The sequence below is a fragment of the Chiloscyllium plagiosum genome, unplaced genomic scaffold (genome assembly GCF_037043375.1).
Source record: "Chiloscyllium plagiosum isolate Xiang-an unplaced genomic scaffold, Cpla_swu_hap1 HiC_scaffold_46, whole genome shotgun sequence".
NCBI classification, from domain to species: Eukaryota; Metazoa; Chordata; class Chondrichthyes; order Orectolobiformes; family Hemiscylliidae; genus Chiloscyllium; species Chiloscyllium plagiosum.
In genome coordinates this window covers 14,183,465-14,199,850 of record NW_028270184.1, presented here as the reverse complement: position 1 = coordinate 14,199,850, position 16,386 = coordinate 14,183,465, and the positions used below count along the sequence as shown (strand labels likewise).

Sequence of the window (16,386 nt, the reverse complement as noted above, 5' to 3'; positions counted from 1 at the left end):
GGCTTGGACAGAAGCCAATTAAAGCCTTGTTCACACAGAACACTTGTTCAGTCAATTATGTGAATAGTACAATGTTTTCTCCAAGATGCGTAATTGGTTAAAGCTTTTCCCACAATTAGTTCATTGGAACACTCTCAATCATGCTGTGTAACTGGTTAAAGCAGTGCACTGGAATACTTTAACTCAGGTGTCGTGCTGTCCCAGTCCTGCTGATGTTTAATCAGACAAAACAGATTCAATAATTGTTTTTCAAATTACAGGCTTGATTATATTCAGATCCTGATGAATTCTGTCAGTCCTCATGATGTTTGGTTTGAGTTTCCTGTCTGAAAACTGTTCCCTTCTGATGACCTGTGAAAGGTATTACAAAGGTAAGTACTTTAAATAGAGAGTAGCAATGTGGAAGTGACACATCTTGATTCTGTGGAACATTTTTTTCTCTTTGTTTCCCCCAAAGCTATAATTCTCCACATGAAACAGTCTGCCTTAATTCTCATTCTGCCATGACTGATATAGAGGTATACCTTCACAATTCACCGACACAACTGGCTCATGCTGACTAACAAATTCATTCTTACCATTTCACCTCTCGGACACAGACCTGAATATTTTTCATGTAGGCTGCTAGCCATATATTTTCACTTTTAATGGACAAAACATACACATAATTCACAGGACTGAAATGCTTGATCAAATTAGATTAGATTAGATTAGATTACTTACAGTGTGGAAACAGGCCCTTCGGCCCAACAAGTCCACACCGCCCCGCCGAAGCGCAACCCACCCATACCCCTACATTTACCCCTTACCTAACACTAGGGGCAATTTAGCATTGCCAATTCACCTAACCTGCACATCTTTGGACTGTGGGAGGAAACCGGAGCACCCGGAGGAAACCCACGCAGACACGGGGAGAACGTGCAAACTCCACACAGTCAGTCGCCTGAGGCGGGAATTGAACCCGGGTCTCTGGCGCTGTGAGGCAGCAGTGCTAACCACTGTGCCACGGTGCCGCCCACAGAGAGACAAGAGGAAGAACTTCACACAGGTTTGAGAAGTCATGAACATGTAGCATTCAAGGCATGCCAATTAGTAATTTAGTTACTCACTTCAAGGAAAAACTGATTGCAGGGCAATGGAGATATAGAGCAGGGGAATGGATTACTGAGACTGGATCCCCACACAAAGAGTCAGTTGCTGAAGGGGTCTTTTGGTTTTAGAATGTCTCAATGACTGGACGATAACATGTAGGGGCAGAAGTTGGCCAGTTGGCTCATAAAATCTGTTCCGCCTTTCAGTGCAATTATGGTTATTCACAATCTCCTGGGGGAGAGCAGCCATTTTACTGTGAACATTAGACAAGACGCCATTCTTTGAACCAGACAAATAAATATGCCACTCTGAGAAAGTAAAGGATGACTATATCTTTAGGAGAGAGCTGGACCAACCTTTTTTGAGTCTGCACCCCTCCCTGGATGCACTTCCACTTCCTTCAATTCCAGCAAGTGAACAATCTAACCCCGAATTGCGAGTAAAAACAGGAAAGGCAAGACATTGGAATCGCTTGACTGATGAGGGAGTCAGAAGGACCTTTCAGCTCAGCCATTGGTACAAAGTAATCTCTCCAATTGGTTGGAGGATCAGAGTCCTCCCGGTCTTTCAGCTCCTTCTATTCATCAACTCTCCCGCAGGTAGACAATGGGAGTAGCGGAACCCAACACCACGTGATCTCGTGCCGTTGACCAATGGGAAAGGTCTATCACAGACCATGCGGAGCTCTATGTTCACATCTGTACATGCACCCACCTGAATCACTCGCTCCTGCAACTGCAGTACAGTCTCTAAACTCCTGGCCACTGAAAGGGACTGGAAAATACTGTTGTCAAAAGAAGAGGATTAGCAGCAGAAAAACAATGCTCAGACGTCTCTGCGCTCATCAGTTTCAGACCACTTGAGTATCCTTGTTTATGATAATTCCAGTGATGGTGACTGTGCCAAGTCCGTAAATTCCCATTCACTCTTTAACACCTACCATTTTAACCAAGCTATTCATCATCTGAACTTACAGCTCCTCCTGTGTCTCAGCTTTAAACTTTCATAAAACACTTTGCAATGTTTTATTTAATCAAAGACACTGTATAAATGACACATCAGGTACAGTAATTTGTACATTACTGTATAAATGAGGAGCGTCGCTCCGAAAGCTGGAGTGCTTCCAATTAAACCTGTTGGACTATAACATGGTGTTGTGTGATTTTTAACTTTGTATAAATGTACACCAATGTTGCAGATTTGCACACTATTCTTTCCAGGGAATGCTGTGGCTCAAGGACAAACTGACCACTAATTCTTGTTTTACTCTTTTATTCACTCATGGGATGTGGACTTTGTCAGCTCGCAGCATTTATTACCCTTCCCTCGCTGTCTTTGCGAAGGTGATCTGCTGTCTTGAATTGCTGTAGGTACACCCACAATGCCAGCAGGGACAGAATTTGAGAATTCTGACCCAGCGACACTGTACTTCCAAATGGGAGTGCTGAATAGGCTGGGGCTATTTTCCCTGGAGTGTTGGAGGCTGAGGGGGTGACCTTAAGAAGTTTATAAAATCATGAGGGGCATAAGGTGAACAGCCAAGGTTTATTTCCCAGGGTAGGGGAGTCCAAAACAATGGGGCATAGGTTTGGGGGTGGGTGGGGTTTTGTGAGGTGTGTGTGCTGCAGAAACCATCAGATGTGGAGACCATTGTATGACTACAAGAGTAAGAAAGTCAGAATTAGAAGAAAGGTAGGCACACTTTTAAAGTAAAAGGCTGAGGTTGCTGGGGATCTGGAACGCACTTCCTAGGAGAGTAGTTCAGATGGAAAACTTCACAATCTTTAAGAAGTACTTGGATAACATTTGAAGTGTCATCATGTTCAAGGCTATGGGCCTGGGAAGGTAGATACTGGTGTATTTTTGGAGGTCCACACTTAATTGCTCAAAGGACCCCTTCGGTACTGTTTGATTAGAGGCCACTTGTGCCAAGGAACCTGCTGCACCAGTGAAAAACATTATGTCTGATCTAGTCGTGGCCTTAACTGCACTTTTTTACCATTTCCCCCATAATCTGTCGATCACAAATTGATCTTCTATATTCACTATTCTAGTCTCCACTGCTTACCAGAGAAGAAAATTCCAAAGACTTATGACACTCAGAAGAATTCCCCCTCATCTCAGTCTTAGAGGACCATTACTTATAAACTGTGCCCCGTAATTTTCAATGCTCCCATAAGAAGTAGCTTCCTCACAGCATGCACCCTGTCAAGACCAAATGAATGTTGGTGCAACTTGCTTAAAGTTTCACCATGAAACAAAGCCCATCATGCGAGTAATAGCCCAGTGAACCTTTTTATTAACTGATTTCAATTCAGGTATTTCCCTGCTTTTAAGTACTCCTGAGTGAAGCAGTAGGAGGAGACAGTATTGTCAGTTTTTGTCTAATTGTGTGGATTTTGGAAATTACTTGTACAGAAGGGGAGCATTTTGGCACAGCAAACTCAAACAGAATGTCTGTCTTACCTGAATTTTGACCTTTGACGCACAAATTTTATCAATGTCCTCAGGGAGTTAGAAGATAAGACTGAGATTTTTCTCGAAGTCCAATGCTTCTGATAGTTTTCCAGCCACAGACCTCAGAAAGGGATTTGGAATTTGAAACAGCGGAATTGTTTTGAGGTGAGGATATTTGAACATTAATCTCCAATTTAGTGCTATGTACTGATTACTTGAGTCTGGGGCTGGTGAGCTTTTTCTAATTTGTGCATGGGATGTGGGTGCTGCTGGTTAGGCCAGCATTTATTTGCCTGTTTCTAATTGCCTAGAGGGCAGTTAAGAATCAACCACAATGCTGTGTCTGGAGTTACATGTGAGCCAGGGCAAGTAAGGGAGGCAGATTTCCTTCCCTAAAGTACATTGGTAAACCAGATGGGTCTTTCCAACAATCAATAATGGATTCATGATCACCATTAGACGTTTAATTCCAGATTTTTTGTTTTTATCGAATTCAAATTTCACATCTGCTATGGTGGGATTCGAACCTGGTCCCAGAACGTTATCTCGGCTGCTGGATTGACAGTCCTGTGATAATACCACAAGGCCACACCTCTCCACTGTGCTGTAATTTTCTGCCATCTTTTTCCATTTCGATAATATTCAGTTCCTCTGTTCTTCCTGCAAAAATGCATCACCTACCATTTTCCCACATTATATTCCATCTCCCCAGTTTTTGCCCACTTGTTTAACATGTTTACATCCCTCCACCTATTCTTTGTGTCATCCTCAGCACTTGCTACCTCCCCAATTTTTTGTCATCTGCAAACTTGACTATGACGTATTCTCATTCCTCAGTCAGGTTATTGGAGAGATTGCAGAAGGGGTTAATGATATTTGTTCCAGCTGTGAGAAGGTCAGACTGTTTTTCTTCATTGGGAAAAGGCTGAGGAGATTTGAGAGAAATTTTAAGAATCCGGAAGACAGCATGGATAGGGAGAAATTATTCCCACTTGTAAATGGATTGAGAACCAGAAGCATTAAAGAGTTCCGCAAAAGAAGGAAATGCAAATTCACACTGCAGCTGTTTGGGGTAAGGAATGCACTGACTAAAAGTGCTAGAGGTAGGTTCAATTTAGATATTCGAGAGGAAAATTGTTGTTCCAGTTTAAATTAATCCATGTGCAGGGTTACCGGGAAAAGGCAGGAGATTAGCACTAAGTTAAAATGCTCAGACAGCTAGTGCAGAACACAATGGGTCAAGTGGCCACTTTCTGTGATTCAACCGTATTGCAGTCACATGTGGGTCTGGAGTCACATGTGGGTCAGATCAAGTAAAGGACAGCAGATTCCCCAAAGGACATTACAGAATCAGGGTTTTACAATAATCGATGATAGTTATCATAGTCACCATTACTGGGATGAGCTCTAATTTCCATCTTTATTAATTCAATTTAAATTCAATCTCCTACCAGTGGTGGAGTTTGAACTCATCTGCTCAGACCACCTTTAAATTGCTGGTTGATGTGTGATAGTACCATGCATCCTAATCTCCTCGGATGGATTTGTTCTTTGTCCCATATGTTCAGTCACCAGCGATTTCACAATTAACTGCAGTGTTTGAGTTTTGCTGTTATCACTTCTAGGACTGAACCATGTCATTGGGATCTGTCTCTATTGATATTAGTAAACTCCAGCTCAGTTATATGTTAATATTTCTGGATAAAACCAAATCAAGCAGCTTTGTGTTAAATACACTGAGGTTTTCTGAACATCACTGACATAAGTTAGTTCCTTTTTGAAGTGTTCTCTTTTCCTGTCTCCTCCATTTCCCAACAAGGAATGTAGGGAGCTCAAACATGTATTTATTACTAAAATTGAGAAAATCTGATCAGCTGCCTCTGCTGCTTCAATTCTTTTCACTAGCCCACTTGGCCAAAACTGTCTTATTATCTGAGCCCTTAGTCAGTTTCCTTTAATTTCTCTCCCATTTCCCCTCATGTCCTCTCAATACTTCTCTTGTCCATAATACCCACCTCCTGCTCCACCATAATCTTCTTACTAAACCACAATGACGCAGCATCACCGTATTTGCTGACATTTTCTCTCTCATCAGGTATTGTTCTTTGCTCCATCATATTTGCCATCATCATCCAACAATAAAACCCACTGTCTTTGCAAGCTCACGCCCCAGCTCTACCTTTCAACCTCTTTTCCCCAAAGTCCTTATCACCTCCCAAATACATGCTTGTCTTTCCAGGAGCTGTGTTATTCCGTCCATATAGGCTGGAGCTATTCTCCTTGGAATGTTGGAGGCTGAGGGGTGACCTTATAGATGTTTATAAAATCATGAGGGGCATGGGTAGGGTGAATAGTCAAGCTCTTTTCTCTAGGGTAGGGGAGTCCAAAACTAGAGGTCATAGGTTTAAGGTGAGATGGGAAAGATTTAAAAGGGACCTAAGGGGCAACACTTTCACGCAGAGGCTGGTGAGTATATGGAATGAACTGCCAGAGGAAGTGGTGACTAGTACAATTGCAACATTTAAAAGGTATCTGGGTGGGTATATGAATAGAAAGTGTTTAGAAGCACATGGGCCAAATGCGGGCAAACGGGACTCGATTTATTTAGGATATCTGGTTGATATGGATGTGTTGGACTGAAAGGTCTGCTTCCGTGCTGTATTTCTTTGTGATTCTATAAGGTTACTTTCTCTCCATAGTTGCAGAGTTAGAAATTACATCCCATATGAATACGAGAAAGATTAACTGTTATTGTATATCCCTTCCGTCTGCAGTCACAAACAGCATTGGCCGAAACATTCTTCTCCCTTGCCTCCCCACTGTTACCCAGTTGTGCTTTCCTGGTTTGTTTTAAATATATCAACGTAGTGGCAGAGTAGGCCGTTCAGCCCATTAAACATTCTTACTCAGTAAGAGATCAGGTTTCACTGAATATCAATGTTCCATGATCACTCACAGTGTGACCGTGTCTTGCAGACCAGGTTAATTTAGTGACAGCAGGCCTTCTGGAGATTGAGAGGAGAGTGTAGAGATTACTGTTCAAAACCTAAACTCGTAGTGGTAAAGACATCAGACAATGCCCAGTAAAATACTAAGTACGGCAGCCATTTATTGGTCTTTCCAGGCCTCTTGAAGCAAATCCATTGTGATCAGAGGTTGGTGGAGGGAATTGTCTCTTTGGAATGTGGACAGGGGAGGGGCGGAGGTGTTTCCTCGTGGTATCATGCAGTAGGTTGCTGTAGGACGCGATAGTTAGCGAATGAACCTTGATCTTTCTTGCACTGTAATCCTTATGTCAGCAAAATCTCACCCCTTAATATTCAGGAGATTATAAACTGTGATAAGAACAGAAAGCGCTGAGGAACTCTGCAGATCCTGCAACATTTTTGGACAGTTTAGATTCCGAAAGATCTATTATTCAGAACTTGACGGAGGTGGTAAAATTTGTGCTGTTGAAAATATGGGAAGGGGCAAGTGGGGAAAAAAAAATGGGAGAATGGAGATTAAAGGGGTCACTGATCAAAAAGCAAAGGAGTGTGTTCTGGTCACCCAGTTATAGCAACGATATTGTTAAGCTGAGGAGGGTTCAGAAAAGATTTACCAGGATCTTGCTGGGTATGGAAGGTTTGAGTTATAAAGAAATGCTGGGACTTTTTTCACTGAGGCATTAGAGGTTGAGAGGTGATCTTTATAGAAGTTTATAAAATAATGAGGGGTATAGGTAGAGTTCATGAAAGTTGTCTTTCCCCTAGGATGGGGGATTTCAAGACTAGGGGTCACATTTCTAAGGTGAGAGGAGTAACATTTAAAAAAGACACAAGGGGCAATTTTTTTTAAACAAGATGGTTCATATGTGGAATGAATTTCCTGAGAAAGTGGTGGATGTGGGTACAATTGCAATGTTTAAAAGAGTGGTTGTAGAGAAGTTACAAAGCATAGATCCAGAGTAGGTTTTAACAGACTGTAGAAAGCAGAATATCGGTCAGCTATGACTGAAATCAAAAGCCTGCAAAGATATAAACACTGGAGGGAAATATATCAAAATGAAGGATAGAGTTCATGGTCTGACATTTGTTGAGCTCAATATTGACTCAAAAAGAGACTCCATGCGGAAAATGAAGTGCTGTTCCTGCAGCTTGAGTTGGGCTTCGCTGGTGAATTGCTGCAGGCCCAGGTCAGGAATGAGTGAGAGAGCAGGATGGCAGTTTGAAATGGCAAGTGACTGGATTGCATGCAGATTGAGCAAAGGTGTTCCTCAAAATGATCACCATTTAGTTACCAATGTTGGTTTGGCCACAGTGAGAGTATTGTGTGCTGTTCTGGAATCTGCATGATAGAAGGGATGTGTTAGCACTGGAGAGAGTGCACAATAGATTCACCAGGATATTGCAAGTTCTAGTTATGAAGCAAGATTAGACAGACTGCAGTTGTTTTCCTTACAGCAAAGGAGATTGAGAGGGACATTATTGAGATGTGTAAAATGAAGGATATCAATAAGTTAGATAGGAATAAATGTTTCCTCTTGATGGAGTAATCAGTGGCCAGAGCAGAGCTTTAAGGTAAAGATTAGATTACTTACAGTGTGGAAACAGGCCCTTCGGCCCAACAAGTCCACACCGACCCGCCAAAGCGCAACCCATCCAGACCCATTCCCCTACATTTACCCCTTCACCTAACACTACAGGCAATTTAGCATGGCCAATTTACCTGACCTGCACATTTTTGGACTGCGGGAGGAAACCGGAGCACCCAGAGGAAACCCACGCAGACACGGGGAGAATGTGCAAACTCCACACAGACAGTCGCCTGAGGCGGGAATTGAACCCAGGTCTCTAGCACTGGGAGGTAGCAGTGCTAACCACTGTACCACCGTGCTGCCCAGAACAGAGACATGAAGAACAAACTTTTCACCTTGATGGTGGTGGGAATCTGGAACAGGAAGGGTGGTAGAGGCGGAAACTCTCAAAACATTTAAGTATTTAGATTTGCCAAGGTATACAAAGCTATGGATCAAGTGTTGGAGAATTGGATCAGAATAGCTAGGTGGTTATTTTTGACTGGTGCAGTCATGATGGGCTAAAGGGTTTTTTTGTTCTATAGATCTGAGTATGCATTTGGTCTCCTCAGTGTGGAGGACATGACACTAAGCAGCAAAAGCACTGGACTAGGTTGAAAGAAGGACTAGTAAATTGCTGATTCACCTGGAGGTGATGTTTGGGGCCATAGACTACTTGGAGGAAGGATTTAAATGGGCCAGGGTGACACTTGCTGCAATTACATGGAAAGATGCTGTGGGAGGGGAATGAGGAGCTGGAAGTAATAGAGGTATGGACCAGAGAGAACAGCTGCTTAGAATTCTGACAGAAGGGAAGGGCATGTGTGTTTGGTAGTGGCCTGATGCTGGATATGGTGAAAATGGCAGAGGATAATGCTAGATTGCGGATAGTGAAGATAAGAGGAATCCTATGGTGGTCCAGGAGAGAGGGAAAGGGATGAGGGCAGATGTGCTGGAAGTAGGTTGGATGCAGTTCACAGCCCTTTCTACCAGAGTGAGTGTGAGGGGGGTGGGGAAAGGAGTTCTTGGTTGAGAAAGGAAGGACATGTCAGAAGCCTGTTGTGCAAGGTACCATCTCTGAAACAGTCATCAGAAGAACTGAGGGAATGGAATACAGTCCTTACAGTTGAGCTGGATTTGGTAGGGTTGGGTTTGTCATGAGTATTAGTAGCTGGCCTACCCCTGGAAATGAAGTCGAGAAGCGTTAGAAATGAACCAAGTGAAGGTGAGAGAATGGTGAAAAATGGAAGCAAAATTTATGAAACTTTGTAAATCCAGATGAAAGCAAGTTGCAGCATAACCAGACAAGGAATAGCAGGAGTGGTGTTTGAGATAGGACTGGAAAAATAAGCGCTGCACAAATCCCACAAAAATACAGACACAATTGGAGAAAATGACTAATTCATTAACTTCAGTTCTAAATCTGCGCATGGGCTTGAAAACAGAATCCAGCTGGAGAAGAGAGAGGGAGGAAACTAAAAGTGGAGCAAAAAAAATGGTACAGTTGATTTGGATTTATGCTAGGGAAGGAGATCGTGCACAATAGGGTTTGTTATTTTAAAAGGAATATAAGAGGAGAAAACATTCCATCAAACTGGAATTGCCTGTTCTGAATTCCTGTCCTGTACTTGCAGTGATGACTTTTGTAAACTCATTACAGTGTATTAGAATGGCAGGCTTTGCAGATTCGAAACTCAAACCAAATATCACTTGACCAAAATGTCATCCAATTTGTGGAGAAATCTTTGTCATCTGTGAAAAGATTTCAAACATCAATGTGACTGGAAAATAACTGAGACACATAAGTGAGGGAGAGTGTGCCATTGCACTGACTGTGCAAAAGAGTTTAACTAATTCCACAGCCTGAAAGAAAATGCACCATATGTATTGGGAATGAAGTGTGTACATGGTCTATGTTTGCACATCACTTCAATAGATCATCCAACCTGAAGAGACACTGAACACACCAAAGAGAAACAGTGTGGTACTATGAGAAGTATAGACCGTCTGAGCTGCAAACGGATTACATGGTCACACTGGGGAAAGACTCTTCTCCTGCTCCCCCCTGTCATCAGGTCTTCTCACTCTCCTTCAAATAATGCAGCAGCATCCCCTCCTCAAACAAAAAACTCACCACACTATCCTTGCCTCCATCTCCTAAGTCCATTTCCTCTCCAAGATCCTTGAACATTTTGGCATCTCCCAAATCCATTCCTGTCTATCCCACCAATCAGGGCCGATGTAGTCCTGAAACAGTTAAAATTAAAGCCACAAATGATATCCAATGTGGCCGTAACCAAATCAAACAAGCACATCCTATTCTTTAACAAGGTTGACCACACCATTCTGTCCAGTCCCCCTCTAAACTCTTATAAATCAAAGAAGATAATGGACTTGAACAAGACAAGAAAAATCAAACCAGTTGCGTGAGTTTGCTCTATCCAGGCTGTACTTTTCTTTCTCCAGATTCTTACTGGAAATGTCTTGTCTCCCCACCCATACAATTCCCTGCGGTATCCCCAAATGTATCTAGTTTTGGCCTCCTCCCCTTTCTCATTGACATATCCCCATAATTACATCATTTGAACAATATGCTTGTCATGTGTACTCTGACAGCTCCCATCGCTACCTCACTATCACTTTTTCCACTTTTGTGAAATTATCAGAATTGTTCTTCTGATAACCAGCAGTGTAAGTAGAGAGATTTCTTCCAGTTAAATACTGAGAAGACTGGAGCCATTGTTTTATTTCCCTCATGAACAACTTCATTCTGGATGTAGGTTTGCTTTCTGAGCTGCAAGGTTCATTTTCAGATGTTTTGTCACCACACTAGGTAACATCTTCAGTGAGCCCCTCTCCCTGCCAACTGTCTGAAACTGAACCAGACCTTTTGGAAGTTGATGTCATATCTGACCCAGAGGAGTGTGCGTCCCAATGATTTTCTAGTCACAAGGATGATTCACAGGTGGAACAAGGAAACATTTTCCTCTTCATAATTTGAACTCAGTCACATATAAGCGAAGTAATTCTAAGATCGTGGGGTTTTTGCTTTGTGTTGCCCATCTGCTAATATTTGCCTTGTAAAACCTTGTAAAAAAAAATTTACAAAAATCATCTGTACAAGTAAATGATTGTAATTTAGAATAAAAGATTCTAGTTTCTATTGAACGTTTGTTGTTTTCGTTCCCCTAATCTATAAATCCCTCTCCCATACATTCCTCCCCTCTTTGCACCTTCCTGCAGGTTCAGTATCACTCTTCTGATTTAATCTTCTTTCTAGATTCTCTCACCTCATGCCTTTAAACTAGTGACTCAGGTAGTGGCTGAATCCTCTTACTCATTCTTTCAAATAATGCAGCTCACAACAACAAATTATTTTTAATAACTTTATTAGTCATTTTGAATATTTGGAAAGAATCAGTTTTTCCCAATAGTGAGGAACAGAAAGTTCAAAAATTAATTCCTCCTCTCCAGGTCTGTTCTAATAAGCTGTGTTTATCTGAGTTACATTTATACAGACTCACTCACTAGACTACCAGATCTCAGTGAATTACAACACAAGTTGTGCCTGAGTTACATGTACACAGACTCACTCAAACAATAACTGCAACAAGTTATACTTAAAACAAGCGTTTAATGTAACAAATTGGTCACAAGGAGTTTCACAGGAGCATTAGGACCCAATCTTGGCCAAAAAGATTGTTTAGATTAGATTAAATTCCCTACAGTGTGGAAACAGGCCCTTCAGCCCAACAAGCCCACACCGACTCTCCGAAGAGTAACCCACCCAGATCCATTTCCCTCTGATTAATGCGCCTAATACTGTGGACAATTTAGCATGGCCATTCACCTGACCTGCACATCTTTGGACTGTGGGAGAAAACTGGAGCACCCGGAGGAAATCCACGCAGACACAGGGAGACTGTGCAAACTCCACACTGACAGTCACCCAAGGCTGGAATTAAACCCGGGTTCCTGGCGCTGTGAGGCAGCAGTGCTAGCCACTGAGCTACCGTGCCGCCTGAAAGGAACAGTTTATAAGGAACAATTTCAAGCAGGAGAGTGAAATAGAGGTGGAGAGGTTTAAGGAAGGAATCCCAGAGCTTAGTGTCATGGCAGCTGAAGGCACAGCCAAATGGTAGAGAGATTAAAGTCAGGGTTGACACTCCAGTGTGCAATTCTCATGTACATGTTTCTGACAGCCCATGCTTAAGACCTAAATCTGAACTTTGAGACATAGTTTGACCTTTCAGGGTCTCGAGAAAATCAAGTCCCCTGAGAACACATACTCTAAAAAGTTAGGTCTAGTTGAGACCTCCTGTGTACTGAATAAGGATAGACTTAAAGTGACTTAAAATCATCTGGATTTCAGTGTTATAACAAGAAAATGATTTAGCAGAGATTAAAACAAAAAGTCAGGAATACTGAAAGTCTGAACAAAAAAAAGGGGGGGGGGGGCAATACACAGCAGGTCACTCATCATTTAAAGGGTTATTAATAATCACTGTTTTGGGAGACTTCTTTGGGATGATCACTTTCCATTACCATCTCCCTTTCAATACGCTGAATATTCTTTTGACCTTTCTTCCACATACGCATATCTATCCAATTTCTCCCAGCCTGGATCAGCAAGTAGCAATGTCTGATTTTAGATGGGGAAGGAGTGGACTTCACTACAGAACTCGATTGTGAATTAGCTGTTTTGAGATAGAGTTAAGACAAGACAATCGAGCTTCAAGCAAGTTTCAGTACTAAGTAAGGCTGCGAACTCCAGTTTGGTGTGAGTTAACAACATGGATAGAGCACACAAAAGGATTTTCTTACAACTTTTCTAGCATGGTCTTTGTTCTTCAAGCTTTCTCTGTCTCTCTCTGGGTCTTTAATTTCTGATTCATCTTAAACACATGACTTTTTCTCAGGAGGATTTATGTGTCTGATTACCTGCCTCTTATCTGATTGACCCCAGCCTTGTGCAGATGCAGTTTGTGATCAATGTTGACACTACTTCATCAATTTTTTTTAAATTCACCTGTGGGATGTGGGTGCTGCTGGCTGGCCAGCATTTATTGCTCATCCTAGTTGCCCTTTAGAAGGTGATAGTGAGCTGCCTTCTCAAACTGCTGCAGACCATGTGCTGTTGAGAAGGACGATCCAGGAATTGACCCATTAACATAAAGGGGAAATACACATAGCAGGTCACCCATCCGTTCTGCATGTTCATCATTATTCTGTGATCCTCTTATTGCAAGGTTGCATGTTGTCATTTATTTCATTGACATCTCTGTTTTAGCTTACACAGCAGCTTTTACTTTGAAGCTGTAGTACATTTTATTTGAAACTTGACCAGCTTCCAGGATCCCTTGCTATCTTTCCCACACTGTCCTATTTGCAAAGCTTACTTGCTTTATTATAGTCAGGTGAATTTCTAATGTATTAGATGCTAATATCTCAATTATCTTGAAAATGATCTTGAAAATAGCCCAAAGTACTTGGGACCTTGGCACCAATGGAAGAAGTGGTGAAAGTGCAGATACTCATAGCTTCAGAGTTACTTCTAAATTATTCTTTCATGCATTGTGGGTTTTATTGGAAGAGCCAGTATCTGTTGGTTATGCCATAAATGCTTCTGAGTTGACTGGTTTGTGAGGTCATTTTAGAATGGCTCTGGGGTCATGTGTAGTCCAGACCAGGTGAGGATGGCAGATTTTTTTTCCTCTGAAAGACATCAATGAACCTGATGGTTTCTATGACAACGGCAGTGAACCTGATTTGTTGTAAAAGCAATCAATGACAGTTCTTATAGTTAACATCACTGGAATTAGCTTTCAAATACAATTCATAAATCAGAGATTAATTTCCAGCAGCTAGAACTGGTGAAATTTGAATTCTGGTCTCCAGACCTTTATACTGGGTCTGACTAATACTAGTCCAGTGACATTACTGCTGCACCACCATGGTTTGTCTGTCTTTTGTGCCTGTTTAACTTGTGTATCATATCCAAACTGCTGCTCATTAATGAAATGGCTTGGAATCACTTACGACTTCTACCCTGGATTTTTGGTATTTGTGAATTCTGGACTAAATTTCAATTTCCACTAATTTCCCAGACTCTGAACATAATTGTGAAGCAGCTTGTGTTCTAGAGCTCAACTGTGGAACAGAGCAGATTAAAAACATTTTTTATGCATTTCAAGTGTTAACCCACACATTCATTTCTGGATATAATTGACAGCAGTGACAAGCAGCACAATCCAAACTCACCAGTCACTCGTGAATTCGCTGGTGCTGTAGCAGGTTGGAAAACTGAGTGAATCCCATCCCACACATAGAGCAGGTGAATGGCCTGTCCGCTGTGTGGACACGCTGGTGTTTCAGCAGGTTGCAAAACTGGGTGAATCTCTTCCCACACGTACAGCAGGTAAATGGCCGCTCTCCAGTGTGAACTCGCTTGTGTCTCATAAGAACATTGCTGCTTTTAAACGTCTCCTCACAGTCAGAACATTTAAAAGGTTTTACATCAGAGTGAATACGCTGATGTTTCAGTAGGTTGTATGACTGAGCAAATCCCTTTCCACACTTGGGACATGTAAACGGTCTCTCTCCAGTGTGAGTTCGCTGGTGAACAGTGAGTTCAGATGATCTCCTGAATCCAGTTCCACAGTGAGAGCACCTGAATGGTCTCTCGTCAGTGTGAACACGTTGATGGCATGTCACTTCCCCAGAACTTTTAAAGCATTTCCCACAGTCTGGGCATTTAAAAGGTCTCACATCAGTGTGTACTCGTTGGTGTTTCTGTAGGTTTGAAGAGGCAGTGAATCTCTTCCCACACACAGAGCAGCTGAAAGGCTTCTCCCCACTGTGAATGAGTTGGTGTCTCAGTAGATACTTCTTGCTTTTAAATTTCTTCTCACAATGAGAACATTTAAAAGGTCGTTGCTCAGTGTGAACATACTGGTGTGTCAGCAGACTGGATGACTGAGTGAATCCCTTCCCACAAGTAGAGCAGGTGAATGGTCTCTCCCCAGTGTGACTGCGTCGATGAATTTCAAGCTCAGATGGATAACTGAATCCCTTTCCACAGTCTACACATTTCCATGGTTTGTCAATGCCATGGGTATCCTTGGGTCTCTCCAGGTTGGACAAATTGTTTGGAGCCTTGTCTACATACACTACACTGCACTGTGAAAGGTGCAATGTTGTTCAGGCTGTTCAACTGTTGGAAGCTATTTCTACAATCAGTTAACTGGAACACCCACAATTCAGCGTGTGTATCTTGGTGCTTTTCCAATCACATTGATGTTTGAAATCTTTTTGACAAACAGAACAGACAAACATTTCTCCTTCCACATTCAAAGGATGATGATATTCATGTCCTGATAAATAAAGAGATTCTATCAAATCTTGACGTGATTTTTTGATGTGAGTTGTTCATCTGATAATCGTCCAATTATAGAGTCCTAGGAAAGGAGTTCAGAAAGTCCAATGACTGAAGTACAAGCCAGAAATATAGAAAAGAAGATTTTGGTTTCTATGGAGCACTTTCTGCTAAAGTAGTAAATATTTGACTCTCTCAAGCTTTCCACGCTGGAATTCAATCCTGAGTGTCATCTCTATTGTTTTGCTTGGACTTCAGCTATTTGCAATATAAATTAATGATTTAGATGTGGGAATTAAATATCTCCAAGTTTGCAGACAAAATAAAGCTGGGTAGGTGAGTGAACTGTGAGGAGGAAGCAGAGATGATTCAGTGTAATTTGGACAAGGTGACTGTGTGGGCAAATGACTGGAGAGAAAAGTAATGTGGATAGTAATGAGATTATCCACTTTAGTACCAAACCAGGAAGGCTGATTGAATGGCAATAAATTGGAAAAGGGGAGGGTACCACAAGACCCAGCTATCCTTCAACACCAGGTCAAACAAGCAGCTCTAATAAAAGTCTTTGACTGCAGGACCAGAGATATCTTGCTGCAATTATACAGGGCATTGGTGAGAACACATCTGGAGTATTGTGTGCAGTTTTGGTCTCCTTATCAGAGGAAGGGTGTTCTGGTTATGCAGGGAGTTACCAAAAACAAAAGTTGCTCAAGAAACACAGCAGGTCTGGCAGCATCTGTGCAAAGTAAGCAAAGTTAATGTTTCTTCAGAACTCAGAATTTACCAACCTGACTCTTGGGATAGCAGAACTGACAATATTAACTGGATTGGTTAAAACCATATTCACTGCAATTTAGGAGAATGATCTTCTCGTTGAAACTTATAAATTTTAACAGGGTGAACAAAG

General features: G+C 41.9%; 1 protein-coding gene and 1 pseudogene across 2 annotated transcripts in view; one reads left to right on the top strand and one right to left on the bottom strand.

The window, feature by feature from the left end:
* The window catches only part of LOC122543903 (uncharacterized), a 74,125-nt gene that overhangs the window by 43,682 nt on the left and 14,057 nt on the right, over positions 1–16,386 (top strand). The window lies entirely within an intron of this gene.
* Positions 213–16,251, bottom strand: LOC122543896 (uncharacterized; annotated as a pseudogene). The gene is made up of 2 exons (XR_015754565.1): positions 14,366–16,251; positions 213–351 (listed from the first exon to the last, which is right to left on the bottom strand). The product of XR_015754565.1 is annotated as an uncharacterized LOC122543896 (transcript).